This window comes from Vulpes vulpes, chromosome 1, assembly GCF_048418805.1.
Source record: "Vulpes vulpes isolate BD-2025 chromosome 1, VulVul3, whole genome shotgun sequence".
In the NCBI taxonomy this organism is placed as follows: Eukaryota; Metazoa; Chordata; class Mammalia; order Carnivora; family Canidae; genus Vulpes; species Vulpes vulpes.
This window is the reverse complement of record NC_132780.1, coordinates 183,565,548-183,592,958: the sequence shown is the minus strand read 5'-3', so window position 1 is coordinate 183,592,958 and position 27,411 is coordinate 183,565,548. Positions and strand designations below refer to the sequence as shown.

The window sequence follows — 27,411 nt, the reverse complement described above, 5'->3', positions numbered from 1 at the left end:
ATTAGTTGGAATGCCATCTACATTTATTCATTATTTCATATTTCTCTTGACTACAGGGACCTTGTTATGCTTTAATTATCTGTTAAAAACTCCTTACCATATTATTAAGATTGTTTAAAGTATTTGAGCATAACCATCTATTATCAACTCACAAATAAGTTTTAATCTTAGTCTTTTGTGTTTTTATAAATCTCTATGATTATGCTCTGCATTCTAGTGAGTTTCTTGGTATTATCTTCCTGCTTGTTAATTCTCAGTTTATATACACTCTAAAGTTTATCTCCTCCATTGCATTTCTCAGTCCAATTGCTACATTTTCTATTTCCAACATCTTAATTTAAAAAATTCACATGCAGGGCACCTGGGTGGCTCAGTTGGTTACGTGTCTGCCTTCAGCTCAGGTCGTGATCCCGGGGTTCCGGGATCAAGCCCTTCATTGGGCTCCCTGCTCAGCAAGAAGCCTGCTTATCTCTCTTCCTCTGCTTGTCCCCATAGCTTGTGCTCACCCTCTCTCTCAAACGAATAAATAAAACCTTTCTTAAAATTTATATGAACCTCCTTCCCAAAATAATCTATAATACATGTGTGATGGACCGAATTCTAAGATGACCCTCAAGGTTTTTGTCCCTTGGTGAACATGCCCTGTATAATCCTCTCCCTTGTATGTAAGCATGTTTTTCTTACTTGTTTTTGTTACCCATCTCTGAGGAGTGGTTTTACTGTTGCCTCCACTCAGCCCTTTTGTTCCAATCTAGAACCAGGTCATATAATTTATTTAATGCCAATTTCCTGTGATGATGTTGGGGATGGTGAATACAGAGGTAAAGTGGTGAGGGAGAGAAAGTTGCCTGGTTTTAGGTCCTGGTTTAGAGGTTGTTCTAAATCCTCTGCCTCCCTAATTTGGACTATAATTCCAGGCAGTATTCTACAAGAATATATATTTTTTATTACTTATTATTTTTAAAGGTTTTTTTTCAGGACTTGTCATAGCCAAAATATAGACCCTGACTTCAAAAAATGAGCTTGGCATTAGTTTTATGTGGAACTTTTGGACTTCCTTTGTCCCCAATATCAAGTCCAGCCATTCTATGGATTCAGTCCCCAGACACTATTTTGCTTTTCTGTCCATTACTAGTCCAAATAATGTTAAATTGTTATTTAGTTTTCTCTTTTTATATTAATTTTCTGTCATTTGTATATCTCTGAAACAGAAACAGTTTTAACTATTTGAACTTATTTTGCCATTTTCATACAGTAGTCCTTCAGTATGGTTATTTTCCTTATAAAATGTATTTTGTTTGTTATTTCAAGTCCCAAATTAAACATTTTGTAATTGAAAGAGGGAATTTAATCCATTTATATTTATTGCCTTATAGGCAAATTTGAGCTTTCATTTATTTTGGCAGTGCCTACGAATCCTATTAGTGGACATGAGATGACTGCAAGAGATCTCATTCATGAATAGATCCTGGTGAATAAGTCCTATTCTTCTGGATTATTGTGTTGATTTTGTCCCTTGAGGATATTTGTAGATTTTTTAAAAAGTTACCATTGTCTTCATTACTAGAAGAAAATGGATTAATAAAACAGAGAATATAATAAGATTTCAACATGAAATTTAAGATAAGCAGACTAAACCTAGGTCTTTCTCAGAAGATCTTGACTGAAGAGTTGCTACTGATGCTGGCTGCTATCTTTACTTCAAAGACTTTTGGTGTATATAAGGCAGTGGCTTATTTTAACTGTTTTCTCCAATTACTATCCAGGGCTCCAGCTCCCTACCTCTTGGATCTGATGAATAAATAAATTTTTTAAAAATAAAATTTTAATTTGGAGTCATTTTAGATTTATTTACCAAAAAATGAAAGACAAAGATAATACATAGAACTTCCATGTGCCCCTTAACTAATTTTCCCTTAAGTTAACACTGATCGTTCATGGTACATTTACTTTAGCTGAATTCTAGACTTCATTCAGATTTCATCAGCTTTTTCACTGATCTTCCCTAATTCAGGATCCCCTCCAAAATACTAAATTGCATTTAGTCATGATGTATAGATTTTAAAAACTAAATAACATAGATTCAAAACATTGGATTTTTTAAAAAAGATTTTATTTATTTATTCATGAGACAGAGAGAGAGGAGAAGCAGGCTCCATAGAGGAGCCTGATGTGGGACTCGATCCTGGGACTCCAGGACCATGCCCCAGGCTGAAGGCAGGCACTAAACCACTGAGCTACCCAGGGATCCCCAAAACATTGGATTTTTGACACTCTAGAGCAAATTGTAGCTGTATCTAGGATATTTGAATTTGAAACTATGATGCATAGGGACCACTGATGTTGCCTTCTGTGTAAAGCCTTACTATTTGGGCCATAGCATCATATGTAAGAAAGAATTTTCTTTTCATTTTTAAATATTTAATTATTTATTTTAGAGAGAGAGTATGAGCATGTTGGGGGGGAGAGTGAAAGAGTCTTAAACAGACTCTTTTGCTGAGCACGGAAATTGATGTGGGGATTGATCTCATGACCTTGAGATCGTGACCCTAGGACAAAACCAAGAGTTGGGTGCTCAACCAACTGCACCACCCAGGCACCCCAAGGAAGCATTTTCAGTCAGTTGCCTTGCCACTGTGGAGTGCAATGAAAGTGGAGAAAAATTAAAATATCAAGGCATTGGCATCATGTTTAGTTGTGCCTTCTTACAGACAGAGATTTGTTGTTAATACAGAAAGGAAGTATCAGGAATTCAGGACAGGTCAAGCTGACCCAAAGAAGCATCTCAAGATGGATGGCAGACCATTTAACATCCCAGAGAACTGGACTCTCTAAGCTGGTTTCCCTGGCTACTGGAAGATTCTCTCCTCAGTGGAGTTGAATGACCAATTGTTGCACATTTAAAAAAGGGGTCAGGGAATGAACTATGTGTTAATATTGGGGGTACATAGCTACTAAGAAGGGAAACTATTTTCAGATGCCTATAGGCAAATGAAAGAAGATAATCTCTACAAAGATACATACTGACTTATGAGAAAAATCTTAAGTTTGTGTACTTTTGAGACTCTTGTGCCCTTCCTAGCAGCTAGAAAGGGTGGAACTTTTCACTATTAAATGCTCTTACTCTTAGCTGACCAAATCCTCATAGGATTCAGGGGGAATACATAAAGTAGCACTTCATTCAGTCTTGAGTCAGACACTCCAACCTATAGAGTCCAGAGGAATTGAGGAATGGCTCCCCTACTCTATTCATCTCATGCCCCTGGCTTTTCAGGCTCAAGTCTAGAGCTGCTTTATGAAGCTTTCTGTCTCATAGTTACTGGGAAATTCAAAACCTATGCTTCTTTTGACCTTTTCTGCTTTCTCTTCACACCTCCCAGCTACCACTGGCCCCAGTTTTTTTCCTGTCTCAGGGGCATTATTATTCAGTTCTGTCTGATTCTATTTTATTTTATTTTTTATTTTATTTTATTTTATTTTTATGATAGTCACACAGAGAGAGAGAGAGAGAGGCAGAGACACAGGCAGAGGGAGAAGCAGGCTCCATGCACCGGAAGCCTGATGTGGGATTCGATCCCGGGTCTCCAGGATCGCGCCCTGGGCCAAAGGCAGGCGCCAAACTGCTGCGCCACCCAGGGATCCCTGTCTGATTCTATTTTAGATGGAGTTGGGATTGTGTGGGTGTGGGCAGCTGCACTTTGGATTGTGTGGAAAGGGAAGCTGTAAAGCAATCTAACATATTACTCAGACATATTATAGTACACATGTCCCATGCACTATTATGCTAAGAGCACCCGGGCTTCTTTCTCTAGCTTTAGTTGCAATACCAAATGTCTGCTTTTCTTCTTGCTTACATATGTAACAGGAAGCCAGAAGAGAGTTGGCATTTTCTAGAAATAAGGAATGGAACTTGGGGGAGTGGGATGAGGATGAGGAAAATACCTTGTTCCGACTTACTTATTACATGCTTTTACGTTCTTCAGACTTGCTAGTTTCTCTTTTTTTCCCCCTGTATTCCAATTTAAACTCAGTGTGTCGGCTTGTTTTCCTCCTCTGGTGAGTTGGGGAGTCTACTTTCTATTTTTACTGTACTAATGGCTATTTTGGACTTTTTATACCATATTTGAAGTTCCTTCTCTCTATTGAACAATTCTCTCAAAAATGAAAGAATGTTTACTGCAGAACTGAAATTCAAACCTAAGCAGTTTCATTCCAGCATTGTTGTGCTTAATTATTATGCTTGTAAACCTACACAATGATGTTTCAATCATCCTCTCATTTAGACTTTATTTTTAGCATTATTTCCTAGCCTTTTTAACACAAATTATTTAGAGTCAGATTTCTTGAACTGAGGTTACATACTCCTGGGATATTCCTGGCCTAAGTTTATCTTAGCCAGTAAACGATGGTTTGTTTAACTGGAATGCTGTTTCTCTGAATACCTGGGGAAATATTGTCAAATCTTTGTTGGCGTATATATTTACAAAAGAATCAGCAGAATCCAAGCTCTGTATGCATATTTGTACATTGTGCATCTATGTGTGTGTGTGTGTGTGTGTGTGTGTGTGATAGAGAGATGGGGGGGGAGATTACCTAGAAAAAAAGAAAATATGCAAAGAATATATGGAAACTTGAAACAAAGTGGAGTATGCCACAGTGCTAAAAACATGCTCATGCCATCCACTCCCATAACTTTTGCAAGTCTGTCAGATAGAGGTGCAGAGCTGTGTGCTAGTTTACTAAGTCTGTGGGGATCCGTATAAGTGTTTTTTTTTAAAATAAAATTTGCTACTTCATGAAACATTGCTTAATTCCTCCACTTTAATTAATTACCAACCAACCAAACTCAGCTCCACCTATTGATCAATTAAAATTTGTGCTGAAATTGTGCTTTAATACATTTTAATTTATAAACCTAGGACTTTGCTTTCTTTAACATTCAATTAAAATGAGTCCCTTTAAAAAAATGTCCTCAGTTGTTAGTTTTTATTTTACTTTTCCTTTACCTTACCTAAGTATCCGCATTTACTTTTTAAAAATTTTTGAAATATATTTTTCTTTGAACCTGGATGTGTGAAACACAATCGTAAACAGAGTGTAAGCACAAAGCATCATAAGGAAATTGAGAACAATATGAAATCATCATATATTGTGGTAGATGAAGGCATTATTCCTAAGGTTCCCACAATGAACTTGACAACAAAGAAGATGATAGCTTTTTCCAAACACAACCACTAAGTTGATAGCAAGCAGTAATCAATCGAAAGAAATTTTGGATATACTTAGATGCCAATTTAAAAGTTTAGGCTTTTATTATTGTAAAGATGCAAATGAACCTAAATTTCGGTATCTTTTATGTAAGAAAACAATGAGTGATAACTTCATGAAATAATCATTCTTTCCATATCATTAACAAAAACTGTATTCACTCTCTTTGTGCATGTAAGGTTTTTCTTTTTCTTTTTCTTTTTCTTTTTCTTTTTTTCCAATCTCCATGTTCAGACATTTTATCAGAATGTATCTAAGTATACATTTTTCTCATTGATTATTCCTAGAACTCTGAGCTTTTTAATCTTTTGATTTGAAGACTCAGGTGTTTCTTTAGTGAAGAGCATTCTTTGATCAGCTTTTTGCTTTTTAACTGTTCCTTCTTTTCCATTCATCTTACCTTGGAATTCTTGCTTTTATAGGTTGAATATTTCATATTTGTCTTTTAGGGATTATCATTTGCTTCTCTTAAGTTTCTCTTCCTCTTATATATGATTTCTCTAACTTTTGGTCTCCTATGTAACGTATTTAAGTTTCTTTAGACAACAACTTTCTGGTATTCTTTGGGTTCTGGAATATTTTTTCTTTATATTCTTTTAATAACATGCTATTTGAAAGACTGCTGACTCCAGGAACGGGGAGCTAGCTAATTTAGACAAATAAAGAACACCTAAACAGATTTGTAAAACAAAGACAAGAGTTGTAAAAATAAGAATAAAAAATCTGATCAAAGGCACTGCGGAACTGCCTTCCTTGGTAGAGAGGACCTGCCTGGTTACAATATGAAGAAAACGGAAGGCCAGGAAAGTGTGTGTCAGACATTTGGTCTTGCCTTTTTCCCTCAGTCCACTTGCCAATTTGAAAGCAGTGACAGAGCCTTGGAAGCTCTGCAGCACTTCTATCAATCTCATAGAATTAGCAGAACTGATACTGGAATTGGACAATAAGGAAGTATACCCACACACAAACTAGGCTTTCAGTTGAAACCCTGAAGGAGTACACCTTAGGAAGAAGAGTAAAAATAACATAGACTAGCGCTTAGAAGGTCCGACCTCACCTTCAAATCTTTTTCATCTGTGATTGGACTAAGGGATATCCTCATAGACTTATTCCTGGCAGAGAAAATGCAAATCAATTTTGGACGAAGAAAAAAATGATATCTTCAAGTGATCTTAGATATTTCTACATATAATTTGTAACACCCAATAGAAAATAACAAAACATTAAAGTAAAAGTAACTAACTAAAAACCATGAAAAAACTAAACATGTCCAAAAGAAATGTAGATATTAAAGTTGGCAGACACAAATTTTAAAATTACTGTGTTAATATTTTAAGATGTTCAAGGAAAGTTTGATATAGTTGACTAGAAGACTAGAAATTATAAAATACCTGAATGGAAATTTAAAAGTAAAAACCAAAATAAAATTAATTATGTGATCTTTGACTTTAACAGCAGATTGGATGCAGTTCTGAGCCCCCACAACAAAAAAGTGAGCTGGACAATAAGTCAGAAGAAATATCCAAAGTGAAACAAAGAGAGACAAGATGGAAAAGATACAATCGAAAAGAAAATATTATTCATGTGACATGGAGTTAAAAATGTCTACAATTGGAGTCTTTGCTGGGGAGGACTGAGAGAATGGGGTAGAAGCAATCTGTGAAGACATATGAGTGAAAGTTTTCCAAAACTGATGAAAGATACCAAACCATAGAAGCAAGAGGATAAGCCTTCAAACAGGGTAAGTATAAGAAAAAGCCCACACAGTAACACTATTGCAAATGAAGACAGAGGTAAAAATCTTGGGAGAAACTAGAGAAAAAGATATATTATTTCAAAGGAGGAACACCAAGCTGACAGTTGGCTTCTCAGAAGACAAGGGAATAATATCTTCACAGTATTGCAAATAAATAAATAAATAAACAAACAAACAAACAACTACCAACACAGATTCTGTACCCAAAGGAAATAGTTTTCAGAAGGGAGGGCAAAAAAGTCTTTATCATAAAAACAGAAACTGAAAATTCATCAGCTATAAAACTACAGTGAAGGAAATTTCAAAGGGCTATTATAAGATAAAAGATAAATGATCAGATGGAATGTTGGAGGTGAAGAAGAAATGAAACATATTAAAAGAACTAAATATTCGGTAAATATAAATGAAACTTGTCTTTGAAGAAATGGTAATAATAATGTCTTATGAGGTTTTAAATATATTTAGAATTAAACAAAAATGACAACATCAAAAACTTAGTGTCTGGGATATGTTTAAGAAAGGTAATATTAAAAAAAAAAAAAAAAAGAAAGGTAATATTCCCCGTATGAATGAAACATATAATGTTTGTCCTTCTCTGATTGACTTACTTCACTCAGCATATGTTTCATTCATACGGGGAATATAAAAAATAATGAAAGGGATTAAAGGGGAAAGGGGAGAAAATGAATGGGAAAAATCAGAGAGGGAGACAGAACATGAGAGACTCCTAACACTGGGAAACGGACAGGGGGTAGTGGAAAGGGAGGTGGAAGGGGGGATGGGGTGACTGGGTGATGGGCACTGAGCGGGGCACTTGATGGGATGAACACTGGGTGTTATACTATATGTTGGCAAATTGAACTCCAATAAAAAAATATTAAAAAAGAAAGGTAATATACATGAATAAATCTTTAGTAAATCCAGTAGTCAGACTGTGATCACAGATAAGAGTTCACTAGTTTAGCAATAGTAGAAGAATATATAGACCACACATTTAGTTATGGGGGAAAAGGCATTAGGCATATTTAGTAAATCCAAAAGAAGATAAAAGAGAAAATGCAGTACAAATAGAATAAATATTGACTAGCAGTTATATGTGAGGCACTGGGCTAGGGGTAGGAGATATATTTAATAACATATCCTTTGCCTTTACAGATTTTAGAATCTAGGTATTAGGGAGTGTTATAGGGCTGGTAGGAATGTTTGGATTCTCCAGAAGAAGACCTGAAAAGGATTTGTTTGCAAGGTGCAGGATACAACGGTAAGAGAATGAAGAAATGAGACAGTAGGAAATACAGCAATAATAGGTGTGCCATCAAGTGGCTATTTCTATGAGGTAATAGAGCTTAATTTCAAAGGAAAACATTGGGATATGGTGTACATGAAACACCTTGAAAGTATCCTACATGAGGGAAAAGGGCTATCTTATTTCTGTCAATGGTTGGAGAGCAGTTTTCAGATGGTGTTGATTCCTTGGTGCTTCCAGGCTAAAGTTGTCTCCCAAGGCTTTGGAGAAAGCCGTCAAACAGATGGCTATCCTGGTGTTTAGAAGTTAAGGACACTGGGTATTGACAGCTTTGGCTACATTCCATCCCTTCACCATTTACAGCCACTTTATTTTTGCTCCTAGTAAGTGTCACTCTGTCTTATAATAGCCTCTTCAGGCTGGTGAACATTCAAAATTTCTATCAAAAATGATTTACATAGCAAGGTTTGTAGGACAAACTATATTCTCTAGTGCAGCTGATGCAGAGACCACAATTCACACTCATCACCTACTTTATTTACCACCCATTCAATATGTTCCTCACCTTCAGCCAGCATTTCTGTTGATTCTTGGTGAAGGGGGTAACCCAGATCTTTATGCCTGAGGGATCTGAGACTGTGGCTATTGTACCCCTGTAAGGCATTGGCTGCTACAACTGTCCATTAAGAGTTGTCACACATGTGGAAGTGCTCAGAGGTAAGTCAGTGACTTTGCCAAGTCCCAGACTTTCTGCCCATCATCTAACAGCAATTCTATCTCCTCACGATAATCAGAGTAACTGATTATTAATTACTCCTATTAATATAGCATAACAGCTCTTTGTTTTTGCCTCAGGGTCTTCTGGCATGAGGAGCTTAAAATTGCCAGGCATAAGACATAAAGTTAGATTGAGTGGAATCTTTGCTGTGCTTCTGATGGAAGTATCTCCTCCTCCACTCCTGGGGACCAGAGCCAATCAGCAGAGGCAAAAGTGGGGACAGAAAGTATAAATTCTCCAAGTGGATTACTGGGAGTAACATTTAGAAAACCCACTCCTATTTCTACATTTTGGGCTGCTGTTTTACATAACAGTAAAATAGACATTGGTTCAGTGTATATACTACACTTTGAAGGACAGCATTGCACACACAAGCTGGAATCTCAGCTACACTATTAAGGGACCATTACAGTGTTAAATTAGGAGCGCATATTTTGAGAGGTGAAGTTTATGGTAAGACCAGGAGAGTCTGTGTGTATGTTCATTACCACACTGTATTTCCTGTGAAGTGGGTTCCTTGGACTGTTAGTGATGTTACAAGGATCCCATGATAATAAACACTTTGTAAGTCCTTACAAAATGATGCTGGTAAAGGGACTTCCCACAAGGAGTGCAAAACTATACCCAGAATGTGTGCTAATTTTCTAAATTGCTGGCCCTGCTGGAGTAGACAAGATCTGAAATAACCAATTTGGTATCAAAGTAGCTGGTTGGTCTCCTAGTGGGGTGGTATCCTATTGAGGACATAATGTCAGTCTCCATAGCCATTCAGCTAGATTCCAGCAGTGACAGGAGCCAGCTCAGTAGAGGTGAGAAGGAGACTATGCTTCAGACCATGCACAGCTTGCGGAACAAAGGGTAACATGGTTTGGTTGGCCTTCCTGGGTTGATTAGATGTGAGACAGTAACCTTCTTTTCACCACACAAGCTCAAATTGAATTCTTCTGACTATTCCCTCATAACTGGGTATAAATCCCAGCACTCTATTCAAATTCAGATTCCTGGTATTTATTTGAAGTAGGTACATTTCAATCTTGGGTATATTGCTTGGTCTAAATTTTGTATTTTTAGGTGCTTTATTTTCAGTTTGTACTTGTCTTATTTATTGTTGATTGTAAATCTGAGAACATAATCTTTTTTTCTTAGTTATTGTTTTTGGATTAAACTTACTAAATACTTTGTATTATTTTAATAATGACAATAGTTATTATTAAACTGGCAGGTAATATTCTTGAATTATACAAGTATCGCAAGGGCAAGGATCTCTGCTGTGTTCATAATATATTTCAGGGACTTAGGAGAGTGCCTAGCACATAGTACATGTCAAGAAACATTTATTGACTAAATAGATTTTCCGTAATACTCTCACAGGGTATTGTTATCCTTCTCTTACTGACGCAAAAGTTAAGGCTGGAAGTGGTTAAATGACTTTCTAAGCGTAACACAGCCAGTGAATGGCAGAGGGAAAATTTTGAACTTAATTTAATCTGACTTCACAGGTGTCACTTTCTCACAACTCAGTAGAGATTACAGGGTGACCCTGATTGTCAGACAATTCATTGATTTGTGTTTCCTGATATATGGAAAACTCAATGGGGGCAGGAAACTTAACTTATCAGATTTTGTAGCCTCAGGAGTTAACAAATAGCTTGACACAAAACAGGCCTTCCATAAATATTTGTTAAATAAATGGTTCTGATTTACTCAAATAACTCAGGCGAGTTTACTGCCATAGGGAGTCTGACATTAAATTTGTTGTGTGTATTTATTGATCATGACAGTGCTCTTTGAGTGTAATCATTCTGCCAAAGTTTTCAGCTTCAGTCACAAAGGACTCAATGAGGTAACCTCAGACACAAAGAATGAGAGGCTCATTTACCTATTAATCTTGGAAATGGGAAGGTTTGGAGGAGAGAGAAAGATAGGTTCACAATCTTTTCCCAGTACTTGAAAGCCGCATAAGGATTTCTTAGCAGCTTTAACAGAAATACCACCTATAATCCTTGGTTAGAAAATTATCACTGACATTATTATTACTTATGGCTATGGTTATTACCACTGACTCAATTATTATTCTGGGTTGATTTTTTTTTAATGGTACTTGTATGGTCCCCAGTGACGGGAGTTTTTCCCCATAAAAATGAACAGAAAAGTCCTCCTTGAATTGGAGTTAAGTGGCTATATGTATTTCTAAACTAGCATATTCAGAGAAAAGAATCTTCTGTGCTTGTATTTGTTTTTTGTAGATCCTACGTCTTTGAGATTTCTTATTGTCATGTGGGAATTAGCATTTGGTTTCCAGAAGGCATTACTGAAAACATTTTTTATTTTCACAGAATTATGGGCATATGTTTGTTTTGAAATATGAAAATAACTTGTACAGATGTAACAGAAATGCAGGAAAGGAACAAAAAAGAAAAATTAACAAACCTGTATTTATGGGGTCAAGGAAAATAAGAGATAGTAGTTCTAGTCATAAGGGTAAAAAAGAATTAAGAAAAATTATCAATCCATTTTATGTTTTGACTCAATAATTCAAAATAAGCCCTTATTTTCCCTAATAAAAATATAACCAAAAAATTTAGTTTATAGATCAGCAATAAGATTCTCAATATAATTATAGTGTAAGAATGGCGAAGGCAAGGAGAGGAACTTTTACTAATAACAATCAGACCAGCATGACAGATAGCCTTGGAATGCAGCCCTGGTGCTATGACAACTGGCATTTAAAGCAACTTCCTCAAATACTAGCAAAGAGGCAAAGAAAAATTTTACCTTATTTCTTTTACCTCAGAATTTTGAATGTCAAAAATGAGATAAAGGGGAAAAATACCACCAGGAAACTTAGATTGTGTTAGAAATTTAGAATTTCTAAATTTAGAAATTTTAGCTTCTAGGAAGAAAAGAAGAAACTTTAGTTTCATTGACATTCAGTCCCATGATTATATACTTGAGAAAAGATATTTAAATATATATTTTAATATTCCATGAGTTCCGGATTGTGTGTGTGTGTGTAGGTGGGCGTATTGCTGGTTAAATCTATCATCTGTCATTTTTGCTAGAATAAACTTTTGATAGATTTAGTCTGAGGAACATCACTGCTATTATCAGCTTCTTTAACAGTAGGGGCCAAAATATGAATGCATAACATTAGATTGTATCCCAGTGGAAAAGAACTAAGAGAGTTTCTGAAGCAGAGTAGAGAGGTTTGCAGTGTTCTGTTATAATTAATGCTCTTCCTGGTCTTTGGATAAAGAGGCATTTATTGCCCTCTGCTCTAAGCTGACATCTTCTATGATGAATTTGCTTTGAACTGTAAAACAAAGAGATTTTTCAAAGTATAGACTATAAAGAGATGATAGTTTCTAAGAGGCTGACCAGTATGATGAGAAAAATATTTCCATTCATCATGTAGGTTTATATTTCACTCTATAAGATTAGGAAAGAGAAAGTTACTCTTCTTTTACAAGGATCAGTAAAATAAATCTCAGTAACAAATACATAGTTGAATTTTATAATTCCAAATTAATTAGTATCAACAGTAAAAAAGTAGCTCAAAATCAATATTGATCAAACATTTAAAGTAATTTAAGTCCTTTGTAACATCAATACGATCATATGGATATTGCCAGAATCATGTGAAGTCTGGTGGGTCAGGTGACCGATGGATCAGGAAATCCATTTGTAAGAGATTACATCCCAAAAGGAACCATTCCCAAGTATTATGGGGTTCCTCAATCTGATAGTTTTATCTGGTCATTTTCAGTGTTTCTATTTGGCAGTACCTAAAGAGATCCTTTTTTTTTTTTTTTTTTTTAACATTCATTTTTTTAAAGAGAGAGAGAGAGAGAGGCTGAGGCAGAGACACAGGCAGAGGGAGAAGCAGGCACCATGCAGGGAGCCTGAAGGGGGACTCGATCCAGGGTCTCCAGGAGGTGCTAAACCGCTGCGCCACCGGGGCTACCCAAGAGATCCTTTTAACTTGAAACTTTTAGAGAGGCACTGAGTCCACAGTATGGTATAAAGTATGTAGGGTACACCAAAAGTTAAATTTAAAACACCAATGTTGCTAAAGCTTAGCTAGAAAACCTTTTTCTTATGATGTACCCATAGTGATATGTGGCATAAAAATCTGAAATCATGGAAATGTAGGGAAGACAGAGAAGACAGGTAGTGAATCAGATACAGTATTTGAGACCTAAGGTATACGTGTGTGGAGAGGAGCCAAGAGTGGATGCCAGCAGTGAATGTTTAGCAGAGAGCTGAGGGAGAGCAGCGCTGAAGATTTTGCCAAAACACAACTGTGGAAAGCAGGTGAGATGGCAGGAGGTGGAGACACTGGGTCATTGAAGTTAATTAAGTAAACTGCATCTCTTCCTGGCCTGGGGCTGTTTATAATAGGCTGGCTGGGTGTGTGGCACAAGGAAGTGCTGACTAGTACCTGAATAATAGAATACTGCTGAGATCATGAATAGGATTGGGTCCAGTAGTGCCTCTGAGGCAATTCTTTCTGCATTTATCTTCTGGTTTACCTTGTTCTCTGCTAGTGCCTCTTCTTTGAAGGTCCATGAGCTATGCTCATCTGGTTGCTTCCTGATGTCTGCACAAACTAATATATATATGTGTATGTGTGTGTGCGAGTGTGTATAGTCCTGTTAATAAGTGTCTCATGGGAACAATAGTGTTCTGGTTCAGTGAAGGCATAAAAACAGGGAGACCCTGGGGTACCTGGGTGGCTCAGTGAGTTAAGTGTCCAACTCTTGATTTCGGCTCAGGTCATGATCTCAGGGGTGTGGGATTGAGTTCCTCATTGGGTTCCGTGCTCAGCAGGGAGTCTGCTTGAGATTTTCTCTCTCCCTCTATTTCTGCCCCTCCTCCTGTTTGCACACACTCTCTCTCAACATAAATAAATAAAATCCTTTAAAAAACCTCAAACAAACAGGGAGACCCTGAAAGGTGAATGATATGAGCACCAAGGCAAATTCTGTTCCTTAGTTTTCCTCAGGACACCACTGTTTAACGGTCCTTCAAATCATATGCCAGAGTGTGAAAAATATATCAAAGATGAATTATGATCTAGAAATGTTTCCCATTATGGGTGTTGCAAGTGCATAATTTTGGGTAAGAAATAGCTATTGTATTCACTTAGTATGTATATTAAGAGCAAGGGAAGGAGAGAGGGAAAGAGGGAGGAAAAGAGAGAGAAAGAAGAAAAAAGGAAAGGAAAGAAGGAAGGGAGGAAGAAAAGGAAGGATGGAAGGAAGGAAGGAAGATGACTTCAGAGATAACAATGACAGAAAACCCTGGCCAAGGTGGGGTGTCAGATGAGACATCCAAAAAGGGGGTGACACCTGAGCAGAGTCCTGACAGCTGAGTGGGAGTTATCCAGGGAGGAAAAGTGTGGGTGGGTAGAGATTTGTGGAGAGGGCTTTCCAAGCTGAGGGAAAACGCTGCAGATGAGAAGGTGGGGCACATGACAGAGACTGCAAGTAGATGTGTGGCAAGGAGGGTGTTAGTGAGGGATGACGTTGGAGTCATAGGAAAGGGGGGCCACACAAGGGGTTTTTGCAGTGCTTGGGGATCTGGATTTGATCCTCATGACTATGCGGAGTTCAGAAAGATTTTAAGTGATACAGTGTCATGATATGCTGTGTGTCTAGAGAGTCATTCTGATGACAGTGTGAGGCATTGGTTGGAGGCGTGTAAGGGTGAGAGAGGAAGGCCAGGGAGAAGGCAATGGCGGGAGTCTAGGGGAGACTTGAGTGTGACTGGGACTGTGGTAGTGAGGGTGGAACTCAGTATAAGTAGGTGGAATAGAGAGATATTAAAGAGGTCTGTCTGTTCTGGGTATTATTTCTTTCTAAAAAAAGTTTTAATTTTTAAATTTTTTTCAACTTCATTGAGTGTGATTGACAAAATTATCAACTACTTGTTTTATTTTATGTTTTAGGATTTATTTATTTATTTGACAGAGAGTGAGTGTGTGCATGGGTGGGGAGGAGGAGATGGGGGGAGAATATTCAAGTGTGGAGCCCAACATGGGGCTTGATCTCATGACCTATGAGATCACAACCTGAGCTGAAACCAAGAGTTGGACGCTTAACTGACTGAGCCACCCAGGTGCCCCAAATTAGAAGCTATTTAAAGTTAACAATTTTATGACTTGATACACATATATATTGTGGAAAGATTCCCCCCTATGGAGTTAGTGAATTAATTAACACATTCATCACTTTAGATATTTACATTTGTTTTTGGTAAAAACATTTAAGTTCTACTCTCTCAGCAAATTTCAGTTTTATAATGTAGTGTTATCACCATGTTGTATGTTAGATCCTCAGACTTTATTTTATAACTAAGATTTGTACCCTTTTACCAACCTCTCCCTATTCCTTTCCTGCCCTAACCCCCTGGCAAGTACTTTTCTGCTCTATGTTTCTATGAGTTTGACTTTTTATTTATTTATTTTTTAAAGATTCCACACAGAAATGATAGCATGTGGTGTTCCCTATCTCTGTGTGGCTTATTTCACTTAACATAATGATCTCCAGATTCATCCATGTTATTCCAAGTGGCAGGATTTCCTTATTTTTTAAGGCTGAATAATATTCCCCATCTTTATATCTCATTATCTTTATCCGTCCATCTGTCGATGGTCTCTTAGGTTGTTTCTGTATGTTGACTACTGTAAATAATGCTGTAATTAACAGGAGAGTACTAGTGTCTCTTCAAGATAATGGTTTCATTTCCCTTGGATATATACTCAGAAGTGGGATTGCTTGTCATATGGTAGTTCTATATTTAATTTTTTGAGTAATGCCCATCCTTTTTTCCATGATGACCGAACCAATTTACATTCCCATCAGCAGTGCACATAAGTTCCCTTTTCTCCACAACCTTCCAGTGCTTGTTAACACTTGTCTGTTTGATGATGGCCATTGTTGCAGGTGTGAGGTGATATCTCATTGTGGTTTTTGATTTGCATTTCTCCTGTGATTAGTGATGTTAAACACCTTTTTGTGTACCTGTTGGCCATTTGTGTGTCTTATTTTTTATCTATTTGCTACTGCTTAGATTTATGCAATGCTGAAAAAGATAGGGATGTGCCTTTCCCTGCTTTCTACCAATATGAACATCACTGCTAGTGTCTTCTGCCAAAGGCAATCTATAGAATAATGCCTTCAGTGACTACATGGGTGGATTTCACATACTTGCCTTAATTTGGGCGGGAAAAATATCTTTTACATACAGTGTTCAATAGAAGGATTCCATTATTTAGATAATTTTCTTTGGTAAGACATGTTATCTCATCCTCTGGCTACTACAAGTGGGTTTCAGGCTTTTTGCCTGTGGCATTATGGAGGTCAAGTTGGTTGTCTGTTTCACGATCAGTCATGCTGAAAAATATCCTCCAAGAGTCTGAGCTAGTGTCTCTGATGACACTTCAACAACAAGATCAGTGATTAGCAAACATTTGGGTTTATCAGAATCCCCTTGAAAAAATTTTAAATAAAAGATTCCTGGGCCCTTCGGGTACTCCAATTCAGTATATAAGGGATGGGGCCCAGAATCTCCATTTTTAATAAATGCCCTTACTTAGGTGATTCTGAAACAAATGGTCAGGTAATTACATTACCCATTCTCCCCATAGAAAACACCTTTTCTATAACTTGATTGTTTATATTTTACCTGATTTCTGAAGTGGAACTTGAAATAAATGAATAAAACATAATTTTTGTATATGTTTATTTTGCTATATCTTTTGTAAGCTATAGTCAATTTAAAATAATGAAGGTATGGAGCTTGTTAGGTGAATGATAAGGTATTCCAGGATGTTAAGAGTGGCTTTGCATGACATTTAGAAATTAGAATATCCTGATGATAGGCTAAGGATCAGTCCTATCTTGCTGTGGGACTTACAGAATAGGCATATGTTAGAGGTGGAGGTGTGTTCTGGAGCAGTGAGACCTGGTGTGTGTCAGGCAGTCAGACAGCATTAGCATCACCCTGGAGGCTATTAGAAATGCAAATTCTCAGCCTCACCCTGACCTACAGAATCAGATCTTTTGGGGTTTGGGGTTTTCTGTGTTTTAACAAGCTCTCCAGATGATTCTGATATACAATGGAAATTGAGAATAACTGGTCTAGTGCACTTCTGTCTCTCCATGGAGACTATGTTTGGGTTTTTAAGGTTTAGCAGTGTGTCTTAAATTATGGAGGTATTGCCTGACTTGTTTCTCTAGAATAAACCCACATCTTAGGATGTATTTAATTAGGATTTGATTCACTCTAAAGTGAAGATTTAAAAGGTAGAAATTGCTTTCTGTCTTAAAGTACAAGTTAGAGCAATCCAGGACTGGTTTGCATTCCCAAATCCACCTATCACCTTAGGAGACTGCTTTGTCCAGAGAATGTATATCTACATTCCAGTCAACAGAAAAGGGAAAGGAGAGAATGGACACTTTACAGGTGATGTAGACACTATTGCCACTTACATTCCACTGGCAAAGGCCAAGCCACCGGTCCTCTTTAGCTTTGTAGAAGGTGAGGATGCGGAGTTTTGATTCTAAAAGGCGATGTGAAAAAAAAAAAAAAAAAAAAAAAAAAAAAAAAAAAAAAAAAAAGGCGATGTGCCCAGCTGAAATTCAAAAGTTTTGTCACAGAGGATGATGAGGAAAGGAGAAATAGGGTGAGGAGTAGGAGAATAGATTGGTTATTTCTGTCACAGTGGGAAGGTACACTTACCTGGAAGTGTATGTTTCTGATATATTCCTTTTTTTCTTCTTTTATTTTTTTAAAACTTCACTTCTCTTGTATATCATTATATATTCATGCTTTCTATCCTTCCACTTCAGATTTTTATCTTTTCTTTAGTCATTCTCAATGACTTGGGGAAAAGGATGCTGAATCCTACAGAAGTTATTATGATGAAATGATTCTTACTATATCTATCTATCTCTATCTACCTATCATCTATCTCTGAATCTGTCCAAATGTGTACATAAGGTTTCCATGACAAACTTTTGCTTCTGTTAAATATTGTTATTTACCAATTTGTTATATATGTGAATGTATAAGGAAATTCCTATTTTTTAAAATAATGCTTCTAATGGCCCACTTTCTCAGATTTATAAGTTATGCAGTGTCAGAGAATGATTCCTGAACCTTTAGGGAAATATCAAATTTACATGATAATATCAATGACTTATTTTAGGCCACTTTAAATAATTCACTCTCATTTTTTCCAGTTTAATATTTCCTGACATTTGAACTAGACAATGGCTGAATACAAATGTTTTATGTGCTCTTTAGTGGAGACACCTACTGTAAAATGGTTATTGAAAAGCCTATGAATCATCCCTTCTCTAAAATATTCAGTTCTTTAAGCTGATTGCTATTAGCTGTTCATATTATTTTAATTAGAAGAAAACATGGCTGCTGAAAATCAGCTGAAGGTTCTATAAATAAAAGTATCCATCCTGCAGAGTCAAATTTTAATTAACCTTTTAGTATGCCAACCTTTCCACTAGCATTTTTCAGGGCTTGCAGCCATTCATTTTGTTCAAAAGCCATATCGGCTATTTTTCATCTGTATATAATCCAAACCTATGAGAGAATGTTCCTGGAATACAAACGCACTGTTCATCAGCTGTCTCTTAAATACCTTTTTTTAAATGAAAAGACACACAAATGCAATACAGTGTGGTGTGGTGCAGGGGAAATACACAAGATGGAATAAAATAACTATCTCTTCTTTTTCTCATTTATCTCCTCATTTTAGTCACAATTTGTGTCCTGACCTGCTTTGGGCATGTTAGGTTTCTTAACATACAACTTACTGGTGATTAAAGCAACACCAGGCTGTAATTACTGGGAATCAGTCCACTTTTTACATCTAGTCATTATCCACGTGAAAGGTGTTTTCATAAGCTATTTGTTGGAAAATCCATAGGTGACATAAATAAGTATTTTCTGCTGATTGATTTTGTATGTTGCTATGATCGTGACTGTGGAAGAAATGCCAGATCAAAGTACAAAAGGTGGCTGGACCTTAATTCACTTCAGTCCCTGGTTACCAGAAAAATTAGTTTTCAGGAAAATGTTTCTAATTGTTATGCAGTCAATGAAAGCCATCAAACACAACCATAGCAACCACTGTCAGAACCTGACCTTAATAAGCAAAGAGGACTGATATTAATTCAGTTTCTATGGTTATAGTCAAAGTAAACGTGATATTTTTCTATTTAAAATTTATAACTCTCTGTGATTATTATAGTAATCGAACATCAACTATAACAAGTTTATTAAACTTACAAAAGAACCAAACGATAAAGCACTGCAGTTTGCAAATAATACCCTAGATCTATAGTGGTGATTGGGTGAATCCAGTTTTGAGTAGAAGACATAGGCTGAACATTGAAAGCTTAAAACAACTCATTGCTATGATCCTACCCTATCTGGAAATTTCTACTTCTCCAACCACTGCTTTTCTGCCTTTTGGTTGTATCTCTTTCTGAAACTCAGTTCCTTATAGGTAAATACTTTTTAATCTATACATATACCACCATATAAATATTAGCTATCGGGCAGGACAGAAAATTAGGCAATCAGGGCAAATAATTAAAACTAAGGGTTTAGTGAGTAAAGAACCTTCAATGGTAAAGACACAGTGAGAGTCTAGGGTGAATCAAAGGAGACAGAAAAGGATAGATGTAGATCTGGAATGGGCAAGCCCTACAGCTAGGGTGGCAGGCAGCTCTGACATAGCTCCCAACCCTCTCTGTCCTCCAACCTCTGTAAACACTTGCCCTCCCATTTCCTTTAAGCATGTTTGGCAGGTAGTCTCTCAAATGGCCTCCAGTGATCTTCACCTCTGGATATTTATACCCTTGGATAATTTCTTCTCTTTGGGTGGGTCTAGAGATTTGCATCTGATGAGATAAACATAGCAAAATTAACTTCTATTACTCCTGTGATTTGATTACAAAAGAGTGAATTCCATCTTACTGGCACACTCTCTTGCTTTATAGCTTGTTTCACTTTCATGGAGCAAACTGCAAGGTTGTGAGATGCTCAATGGAGAGGTACATGTAGCAAGAACCAAGGTCAACAGCTCACGAGGAACCATGAGTCCAGCAGCTACAAAGAATTGAATCTTACCAATAATTAACACGAGTGAACTTTAAAAATGATGCTTTCCAGTTGAGTTAAGCTCTAGGAGTTAAGCCATGCCTAGACTCCTGACCCACAGAAACTGTGGGTTAATTGCTATTGTCATTTGAAGCCACCAAGTCTGGAATAATTTGTTACATCACCATAGTTAAACACCACAGCCAGATTCTGAAACAGCTATACAATCTGGTCACATAGAGTGGGATGGGGTGGGAGAGTGGATATAGACAGGGATACAGCATACAGACAGGGATCAACATTCAGAGATCAGGAGGAGAGAAGGGAAGGAGGGCGAGGGAGAGAAAAAAAAAAGAAGCAACGTGAAGCATATTTTCCCTTAAAGATTAACTTTTAAACTGGAAACAGGACAAGGACAACATAAGCATCAATGAAAAACAGGATGCAAGGGTTGGTTGTATCACAGTACAACCAGAGAGAAACTTGACTTTCAACATGGATCATGTTGCAAGATCCCCTGCTCCTCACCAGTTAGTATGGACCCAAAGAATTATAATTAGAAAAGAATAATCCATTACATTCATAATAGCTCTCTCCACAGGATCCTCGGTTTAAGAACTTGCAAATATAACTCAGACGTACAAATCACAAATTATATACCTCATATTTCATGCCCTATCATGTTTTATATTTTATATTTTATTGTAGAGTTGTCTTTTTTCTCCGATTCATGCAGATATTACAGGGTGATGTGAGTGGGGTGTGTGTGCAACGCAATCTGAAGAAAGTACACCGTGATGTGCTATCCGGAGCCACTGCCTACAGCTGTCACACTGAGATGCCTCTCAGTCACAAAGCTTGGTGTTTGCAATGTATGTCACTCAGAAAACAAACATGTTTCTGCAGACATCTGCGGTTTAGCTGATAGTCACAAAGAACCTTCTATTCGTCATCCAACTTGGGCTCCAGAGAATTCTTGCAATTCCATCAGGGACTGTTGAGAGAACTGTTTCAGGAATGTGGTGAGTGATAGTCTTTCTGCTTTGCTTACAAATATGGCCAGCCAATAGGTAGACTGTATATTCTTCATATCCTGCTGTAGATGAATTCACCAGCTATGGCAGCCAGGGATCCTCATGACCCATTTCAATTACAAGTTTTGCTGCTCCTGGAACCACCATTTGTCCCTAATATTTAAGTCATGGTGCCTAATGGACACATTCTAACAACTCACTGTAATTAAAAAATCTCTCTTCAACTGCCCATCTCTTAGGACTTAGCTTCCATGGGAAGGTGGAAATGGGCAGTTTCTTCAGGCATGTCGTTATAGATCCAAACTCCGAATTATAGGTATATGAGACAACTTTTGAGTATTAATCAGTATCCATTTCGAACATTATGTGAACTTTCTCTGATAAAGAAAAATTATCTCAAAAAAAAAAAAAAAAAAAAAAAAAAAAGAAAAAGAAAAATTATCTCACTTACACTTACCCCGCTTTTCCTTTCAATGTAATTTTATTGGTTACCTGGTAATTTTAAATAATTTAAATAATTCACTAAATTTAAATTTAATTTAAATAATTTAATTTGATATTTATATAATTTATTCATATAATTTTATATATTTATAATATATTATGTTTTATATAATTATTTTTATATAATTTATATATAACAAATTTAAATTAAATAATTTAAATAATATGCTTAAAATTTTGTCTTAATTCATCATTTATAGATAATTCCTCCTTATCCTTTACTATCACAGAGAAGCTAGTATTTAAGATATGAGGAAACAGTTTACTTGTCAAACTCTGGCATAGGTGCCCGTGTGGAATTATTTTTTTCCCTTCTCACTCCTTTCCAAAACTGCCTAAGAAAGGAAGGATAATTTTGTGAATCTTTGTATATATAAGAATATCTTTATTCTACTCTTACCCTTGAATGAAAAAATTCCAGGTTGAAAATTACTTTCTTCCTGAATTATGAGGTGTTATTGTTGAAAAAGCTTGATGTAATTCTGATTCTTATTCTTTGGATGTGACTTCTTTTTATTAATTAGTTAACTAATTAATTAATTTTAAAGATTTTATTTATTTATTTGACAGAAGGAGAGAGAGAACCAGAGAGCACAGCAGAGCACCAGAGAACCAGAGAGCACAACAGAGGGAGCAGGAGATGCAGGCTTCCCACTCAGCAGGGAGCCCAATACGGGCTGAATTCCAGGACCTCAGGATCATGACCTGAGCTGAAGGCAGACACTTAACTGACTGAGCCACCCAGGCACTGCTGGATATGCCTTCTTTTTAAAATTATTATTATTAATTGTTTAGGGTTGTCTTTTTAACATGGTATTCTGAAATGTCATGAAGATATACCTTGATTGGGATATTTAAAAATAATTAATTGTGCTGGTACATTTTTGGGTTCTTCAATCTGGAAATGCAAATTTTTTAGTTTTGGAAAAGTTTGCTTTTAAAAATATTTTTATCCCCATGATTTTCCTTCTTTTCTCTTTATGAAACACATAGTAATTAGTTATTTGAGCTCTTGGTTTGATGCTTTTAATTCTTAGCTTTTCTCTCATATTTTCCTTCTTCCTGACATTTTGTTTACTTCAAGGCTTCTGTAGAAATTTTTTTTCAACTGTTATTTTAGTTCTTCCTTCTAAGTGACATCATTTTTATTGATGAAAAACTTCTATCTCCCTGATACATTAATTTGAGGTTTAGTTTTAATTTTGAAATGTTCTTGCATTTCATGCATTATCTCTCCTCCGGATTTCTTTTCTTGGTTTGCTTACTTGGCCTTTCTTTTATATTCTGGAGACTTCCCACACATATTTCCTAAACCTTGATGACCATTCCTATTTAACAACAAGGCCCTCAAATTTTGGTTGGAAGCTCTGTGATCTCTGGTGCTTGCAGTGAGTACTCCTCACTGTTGTGAAGTTGGTCTGAATAATGGCCCATCACCCAGGCCTCATTTATCCATGCAAGGAGGTCAATCTCTGCAATCTTTTAATATCTTCAGAAAAAAATTCTTCACTCTTCTACATGGGGCCTGACCATTGGTTTCTATTCATCTGTGTAGGGTGAGGCAGAGGTCTTGGGATCAGTCTGTTATTGACAATGGTTTAATAATTACTCTTATTTTTAATTGTGTACCTCATCCTTGCTCTCCTCTGGGCCTCATAGTCCAATGATTTTACCTCCACTATTCAATATTATTAGTGACTAAACTTTTATACCTACGCCTGTATGTCCCTGGAGATAAGGTACCTGACCATTTGTATTTAGTGTGTGGAAGTGGAAAAGGGAAATTGAAGTGTTAAACATAGACTGTCAACCTATCTTCTGCATCCCTCCTCATCCCTGCCCCATATCTGTTTTATTCTCTATAATTTTCTGCCTTCCTTTGTATCAAATGTTTCTAAATCCTGTGCTTTACTGAGTTTCTGAAGGGGCTGGTGCTGGGAAATAGCCCATTTTTCATCAACATCCCCTTCTGCATGCTGTTAGTCTGGGATTCTATCCCCCAATATGTTTTTCCTGTCATATTAGCTAAAATTTTTCTGAGATCTCTAGTTTCTTGATCTCAGAGCTAATAAATATATGTTCAATATAGTAGTCTTGAAGCTGTCAAATACAAAATAATTTATATATATGGATACCATTTATTGAGCCTTTATTATGTGCCAGTCATTTCACTCAGCACTTTATATATGTTATTTCATGTAATATTTCTAATTTCCATTTTACATATGAGGAAACTGAGGATCAGAGAGATAGTAAAGATTAATATAAGATTCCCAATACAAATTTTTATTCCAATGACAATCAGAGTGTCTTTCATCCCACGAGGTATTAGCTTAATGGCAAGACTATGAGTATGTATTTTGATGATAAGTTTATATATTAGGCATTTTATGTCTAGTTGAATGACAGGAAATGTCATTTACAATAAATATTGCAAATTTGGAAAAGAATGGATAATTTGTTACTCTGGATTTTTTCAAAGAGTTACTGAGGGTCTATCTGAAAGGTGCATATCCTATCCAGTGTGACTTTGTCATAAATAGCACCTGCAAGGGTTGTATTCTAATCAGGGTTCATTGGTGAGTGAAAAATATGTTGTACTTTATGACATGAAGACTATAAACTAAAGATACAAATGAATGGAAGAAATGTTCTGGTGAGGAAAAGGATGCACAAATGTCCTGGGATCCCACTCCCAGCAAACTCATTCCTTATTATTATTATTTTTTAATAATGGAAAGAATCTTGATCTCACTAAACAGAAAACTTCGAGCTCACATAGTTAATGATAGACAGTATACATTTCGAGTCTTCAGCATTGCTGTAGGCTTACAAATATCCAGCTACTTTAGAAAAAGTTTTCTTTATCATTCATAAAAAATGCATCAAAACTCTTTCACCAACAATAAAAGATTTTTTTTCCTAAGGCAGAAGAATAATTAGCCTGATTCTTGCTTCCTTAGTCCTATTCTTGCAATCAAACAAAATAGAACCAGACTTGAGATGAAGGCATGTATTACCTTCAGGGTCTTTTCTTAGTAGGACGAAAGAGATTTCTTCCATTCTATGTTTAGGAACTACCCTCCAAACACCCTGGAGCTAGAAACACTAGAATTTTGTACTATTCTTTTTTGACTCACTAGTCTCCTGTGTAACAGCTTTTTTGGGGGTGTGGTGATGGAAGAGTGAGTTTCTGACTTTGTGTGTAACTTTTTATTTTGATATACTTTCAACTTACAGAAATATCTCAGGAATGTAATGGGAACTAGAAATATACATAACAATACTGAGATTCAATTATTTTCATTCTGTCTCATTTGCTTCCTCTCTATATACTTGCATATTATTCTTTTTTTTCTGAATCATATGAGAGTAAATTGAAGAGATCACAAGTTTTACCGCTAAATAATATAATTCACAGTGTGTTTCCTAAGAGTATGTTATTTCTCTTACCTTTTGACGACATAGTTATCAACATGAGGACATTTCCTTATTTTTTCCCTATTCCCATGAGCATGGATTGCATTTATTTTTTATGTCTCTTTGGTGTCTTTTAATTTGGAAGAGATCATCAGCCATACTTAATATTTCTGGTCTTAAATTTTTGAAGGGTTATAGATCAGTTATTTCATAGAATATTCCTCAATTTGAGTTTATATGATGTTTCATCATTATCAGTTTCAGGTTATGCATTTTTGTCTTGAATTTCACTGAAGTGTTATTTTAGCCTTCTCAGTGAATCCTATCAGGGCACATGTTTCAAACTACATTAAAATTAGTGACATAGGCTTTGGTCACTTGGGTAAAGTGATGTCTACCAGGCTCCTCCATGGTAAAGTCATCATTTTCCCTTCCTAATTAATAGGTAGCTTGTGGAGAGACTATGTATCCTATTCATCAAACTTTTATCTACTAGATTTGATGTCCACTCAAGGATTTTTTTTAACTCCATCATTCTTTCTTCGTTTATTGGTCTACATTCTACCATAAAGAGTGCATTTCCTTTTTGGGGGGTGTTTATCTTTTAATTCTTTTATGTATTTATGTCAGTATGGAGTCATGGATTCTTATTTACTCACCAGGTTATAATCTGTTACTATCGGTATTTATTTTGGTGGTCAAATTGTCCCAGATTCGGCCAGTGGGAGTCTTTTTGAGCTGATTCCTGTGTTCATTTGACATGTTCCCTTATTCTTTACTTTTTTACTTTCTGTCACAACAAGAGGTTCCAGACTTATCTTGTACTTTGCATGTCTTAGCACTGGTATCATCTATCTCTCCTAGGAATCCTGGTTCCATTTAGTGGAGAATAAATTTAGAAACTAAGACCTGGAAAGTAGGCATGCCATTGCTACTGGTGTCTGCTTCCATGCCTTCTCAGTGGATAGAAAACATACATGTGTGTGTGTGTGTGTGTGTGTGTGTGTGTAAGTGAGAAAACTTCCTCCAGTTATCTTCAATATATTTATTTGTTTGCTGAAGCCTAGAATACACAAAGGAGAATTTCAGAATTGATAAGCTGCAAAGAAAACCTACTAGCTTAATACTTTCTTACTTACTAGCTTAATACTAAGTTTTCTTTTTGAGGTAAAATTCACATAAGTTGAAATATATAAATCATAAAGACACAATTCAATGAGGTCTGAAAAAACAATATACCCACATAGCTGAATCTATAACAAGACATGGAATATATTCTTTACCAAAAAGTTCTCTAATTCTTCTTCCTGGCTAATGAACTCTCCTAAACCCCAAGAAAACCACTCTTCTGATTTTTTTCACCTTAGATTGTTTTTGGCCTTTTAAAAATTTTTGCATCAATATAATAATGCTCTCTATATATCTATATATCTGCATCTATCTATATCTATATAATGTATGTATAAATCTTTTTGGCTCTTTTGTTAAGTAAAATGTTTTTGAAATTTACTTGTTGTTGCATACATCAGTGCCTCATACCTTTTTATTACTCAGTAGTGTACCATTGCATAAAAAAACCAGTTTATCCCTTCTTTTATCGACGGACAATTGAGTTGTTCCCAGTGTTAGGCTATGAATAAAGCTGCTATGAACATTATGTACAAGTCCTTGTGTGAATGTATGTTTTTATTTCTCCCAGCAAATACATAAGAGTGGAATTGCTGAGTCATGTGGTAAGGATGTGTTCATTGGACATAAAACTGTCAAACTCTTGTCTGCAGTGGTGCCATCTTTTTTGCATTCTCATCACAGTGTATGAGAGTTCCAGTTCCTCTATATCCTTGTCAACAGTTAATATCTTAAGTCTTTTAAATTTTGGTTATTCCAGTGAGCATGTAGTCCCATCTTATTGTAATTTTAACTTGAATTTTCTTGGTAACTTATGATGCTAACCACTTTTTCATGTGCTTATTATGTATTTCCCTTGTTATTTATTAATTCCATTTATTAATATTAATATTATAAATGATTTTGAAAAATCACAAATAAATGTTGACTTCTGGAAAATATTTTCTGCATCCATTGAGATGGTTTTGTCTTATTTTGTGTTCTGTTAAAAAGATAAATTATGAACTACAGAAATGATCCCTGAAAAGATGAATTACATTGATGGATATTTTCAAGGAACCAACTTGCAGTTTTGTTAATTAATAATTTTCTCTTTATTTTCTTTGTTCTACTTGCTTTTGTTTTCATTTGTTCATATTTTGCTGAA

General features: G+C 36.0%; 1 long non-coding RNA gene across 1 annotated transcript in view; it reads left to right on the top strand.

Moving 5' to 3' along the window:
* LOC112923163 (uncharacterized) overlaps positions 1-27,205 on the top strand; it is a 71,277-nt gene extending 44,072 nt beyond the window's left edge. Inside the window, exons 2-4 of the long non-coding RNA XR_011997146.1 lie at positions 6,724-7,009; positions 20,915-21,200; positions 22,287-27,205. This is a non-coding gene — a long non-coding RNA (uncharacterized lncRNA). The remainder of the gene's footprint in view (positions 1-6,723; positions 7,010-20,914; positions 21,201-22,286) is intronic.
* Positions 27,206-27,411: the final 206 nt, after the last annotated feature.